We start from the raw sequence: 4155 nt of genomic DNA, 5'->3' as shown, positions 1-4155 counted from the left end.
GTGTTTAGGGGGTGACGTCCCCCCTGTGTGTGCCTCGGGCTGTGCACAGCGAGGGGTGGGCTCGTGTCCCCGGCCCCCCTGCCTTTAGGAGTCCTCTCCTGATCTGCCCCTGGGAAACGCTCCAAAGCAGCAGGTACAGGGGAGAAGAAAGGACACGGAGAAGCCTCACCTGAGTAACGTTTGGGGTGGCACAAGGGAGACCCTCCCTGTGGAGATGAGAGGCAGCAGCCTCCTGTTCTGCCCGTCTCTGGCCATGCCCTGCCTCACCTGTGTCAGGAAACGGGAACAGGGTCATCCTCCTCCTCCCTAACACCCCCAGGGAGAGGTGCCACCGGGCAGTCCTGGGCCTTTCCCAGCTGCTTTTTTTTCCCTTTCCCGGTGAATTTTTGGTCCTATTTCTGGCCTTAAGGGGCCTGTATGATGCTTTTGGAATCCTCGATTTCTGACGAGTGTTGGGGAGCTTTTCCAGGAGTGTTTTGACCAAGAATAAGTAGCTTTTTCCAGCGTGAGGGGGCTGGCTGAAGTGCCCCAGAGGCAGGAGCCACCCGAGGTTCCTCTGCTTGCTCCAACCAAAACCCCACCAGGGCTGCGTGGGCCTCCTGGCCACGAGCTGGTCATGGGAAGGGTTTGTCTGGCAGTTGGCATCGTCAATCCGCTCTTATTTAATTACCCTCATGGTTATCTGAGGCCTGCACTGGCCTTAAGGGGCCTGTATGATGCTTTTGGAATCCTCGATTTCTGACGAGTGTTGGGGAGCTTTTCCAGGAGTGTTTTGACCAAGAATAAGTAGCTTTTTCCAGCGTGAGGGGGCTGGCTGAAGTGCCCCAGAGGCAGGAGCCACCCGAGGTTCCTCTGCTTGCTCCAACCAAAACCCCACCAGGGCTGCGTGGGCCTCCTGGCCACGAGCTGGTCATGGGAAGGGTTTGTCTGGCAGTTGGCATCGTCAATCCGCTCTTATTTAATTACCCTCATGGTTATCTGAGGCCTGCACTGAGCCCAGGGGCGGTAACGAGCTGGAGCCGTCTGTTGGCAATAGGAACCTGCTGTTTAACAGATCAATTGGCACCTGCCCCAGGCTGGGGAGATCTTCAGGGGCCAAACTCAGGCCTTTGGAGGTTCCCAGAACTCGGCCAGCCCCAGCCCCATTGCAAGCAGCTCCCTGGGGGGCAGTTGCCTTTGCCGTGGGGCTGGGGCGATGGAGCCTTGAGGTGTCCCCCAGAGCCGGGGTGCCCGGACACAGGGACAGCCCCCCGTGTCCCTCGGAGCACCATCCCCTGTCCCTGCTGTGGATGGGGTCCGGAGCTGGGGAGGAACCCAGGGGGCTGCGTTACAGCCCAAGCTGGCTCTGTTTTCTCCCTGAAAATTAATTCCCCACCAGGAAAATCATCTCCCGGTGCTGCCCCTGGAGCAGGAGGAGGTGGGTGACCTGGCCCTGCTGCGGGATGTGCCGGGTTTCCCTGGGAGTAAAGGTCCTTTGGGGTGTCCCCGTGCCCAGCCGAGACCCCCTCTGCGTGGGGTGCCTGGGGTTCTTCCCCCCACAGAAGTGGGATGATCCTGGTTTCTCCAAGCCCAGTGAATCTCCTGCGGTTTGAAATGGGTGCTCTGGTGTTTGGGGCAGGTGGGTGAGGGAGGGGAAGATCTCATCCCTGTGCCGTGGCAGCGGGAGGGGGGCTGTGGGGTGCTGCCCCTGTCCCAGGAGAAGGCACCTGCCAGCGGGCACCCGGCTTTTTCTGCTGAAAGGGCTTGGCAGGAGCTGTAGCTGTCAGGTAGCTCGTCCCGGTGTGTCGTGTCGTGTCGTCCCTGTTGGCTGGGCTCAGGTCCCCCCCTCCCCATCCTGTCTGTGGATTAACACTGTGCCCCCCGCCCTGACCCCTTGGCGGTGCATCCTCCGGGGCTGCCCCATGGCTGGGGGGCAGCAGGCACCCCCGAGGCAGGTCAGCTCTGTCCTCCCGCTCCCCCTCCCTGCCAGAGACCCCCCTGGGGACCTTAGAAACAACTGGGGAGGAGCCCCCATCCCCTGGTGACGATCCTGGAGCTTGGACCTCACACATCAACCCCTGACCTGTTTGTCTGCATCCGTCTCCGTGGCGTTTGGTTTGTGGGGGGGCCGGCCCGGTGTAATAAAGCGGTGTTTGTTTGCTGGTGTGCTCTTTGGTACCACGGCTGCCTGGCCCTGCTCTGTCTTCCCGCTGGGACCGGGGGGCTGCGGGGGCCTGGTCCCAGTCACCCCCATGGGAAGGCTGTGGTGCGGGGGGGATGCTGGCCCTCGAGGTCATGAACGTGTCTGGATTTGCAGAAAAAGGGTTGTTACACCCCCTGGGTCCCCTGCTGTAGTTTGGAAAGGCTTCTTGCGGTGTGTTTAGGGGGTGACGTCCCCCCTGTGTGTGCCTTGGGCTGTGCACAGCGAGGGGGGGGCTCGTGTCCCCGGCCCCCCTGCCTTTAGGAGTCCTCTCCTGATCTGCCCCTGGGAAACGCTCCAAAGCAGCAGGTACAGGGGAGAAGAAAGGACACGGAGAAGCCTCACCTGAGTAACGTTTGGGGTGGCACAAGGGAGACCCTCCCTGTGGAGATGAGAGGCAGCAGCCTCCTGTTCTGCCCGTCTCTGGCCATCCCCTGCCTCGCCTGCATCAGGAAACGGGAACAGGGTCATCCTCCTCCTCCCTAACACCCCCAGGGAGAGCTACCACCGGGCAGTCCTGGGCCTTTCCCAGCTGCTTTTTTTTCCCTTTCCCGGTGAATTTTTGGTCCTATTTCTGGCCTTAAGGGGCCTGTATGATGCTTTTGGAATCCTCGATTTCTGACGAGTGTTTTGACCAAGAATAAGTAGCTTTTTCCAGGGGGGGGGGCTGGCTGAAGTTCCCCAGAGGCAGGAGCCACCCAAGGTTCCTCTGCTGGCTCCAACCAAAACGCCACCAGGGCTGTGTGTGCCCCCTGGCCACGAGTTGGTCATGGGAAGGGTTTGTCTGGCAGTTGGCATCGTCGATCCGCTCTTATTTAATTACCCCCATGGTTATCTGAGGCCTGTGCTGAGCCCAGGGGCGGTAACGAGCTGGAGCCGTCTGTTGGCAATAGGAACCTGCTGTTTAACAGATCAATTGGCACCTGCCCCAGGCTGGGGAGATCTTCAGGGGCCAAACTCAGGCCTTTGGAGGTTCCCAGAACTCAGCCAGCCCCAGCCCCATTGCAAGCAGCTCCCTGGGGGGCAGTTGCCTTTGCCGTGGGGCTGGGGCGATGGAGCCTTGAGGTGTCCCCCAGAGCCGGGGTGCCCGGACACAGGGACAGCCCCCTGTGTCCCTCGGAGCACCAGCTCCTGTCCCTGCTGTGGGTGGGGTCCGGAGCTGGGGAGGAACCCAGGGGGCTGTGTTACAGCCCAAGCTGGCTCTGTTTTCTCCCTGAAAATTAATTCCCCACCAGGAAAATCATCTCCCGGTGCTGCCCCCGGAGCAGGAGGAGGTGGGTGACCTGGCCCTGCTGTGGGATGTGCCGGGTTTCCCTGGGAGTAAAGGTCCTTTGGGGTGTCCCCGTGCCCAGCCGAGACCCCCTCTGCGTGGGGTGCCTGGGGTTCTTCCCCCCACAGAAGTGGGATGATCCTGGTTTCTCCAAGCCCAGTGAATCTCCTGCGGTTTGAAATGGGTGCTCTGGTGTTTGGGGCAGGTGGGTGAGGGAGGGGAAGATCTCATCCCTGTGCCGTGGCAGTGTGGGGAGGGGGGCTGTGGGGTGCTGCCCCTGTCCCAGGAGAAGGCACCTGCCAGCGGGCACCCGGCTTTTTCTGCTGAAAGGGCTTTTTGGGCCAACTCCCGTGTCGATGCCGCTTGGTGCTTTTGGGAAGGAACCTCCGTCTGCCGCGCCCGGGGAGAGGAGAAGCCATGGGTCTTCCTCAAGATGCAGAGCCAGGACCCCCCTGCTGCACCCCCGGGACCCCGGGAGCTGCTGGGGTGGGATGGGGGAGCCCATGACCCCCCCCCATCCCCGCGGAGAGAGGAGCCGCCTGGGGCAGGGAAAGGTGAGGATCCGGGGGGCTGGAGCTCGGGTGAGGATCCACCCACCCCAAACGGCCTCCAGGGGGGAGCAGCCCCTTTGGGGGGGCACGAGGAGGGGACGCGGGTCCTGATGGAGGGACCACCATAGGGGGGGTCTCCTGGGTGCGGGGGGAGA

This window comes from Calidris pugnax, unplaced genomic scaffold, assembly GCF_001431845.1.
Source record: "Calidris pugnax isolate Ruff unplaced genomic scaffold, ASM143184v1 scaffold98, whole genome shotgun sequence".
Lineage (NCBI taxonomy): Eukaryota > Metazoa > Chordata > Aves > Charadriiformes > Scolopacidae > Calidris > Calidris pugnax.
Note: the sequence above shows the minus strand (reverse complement) of the source record.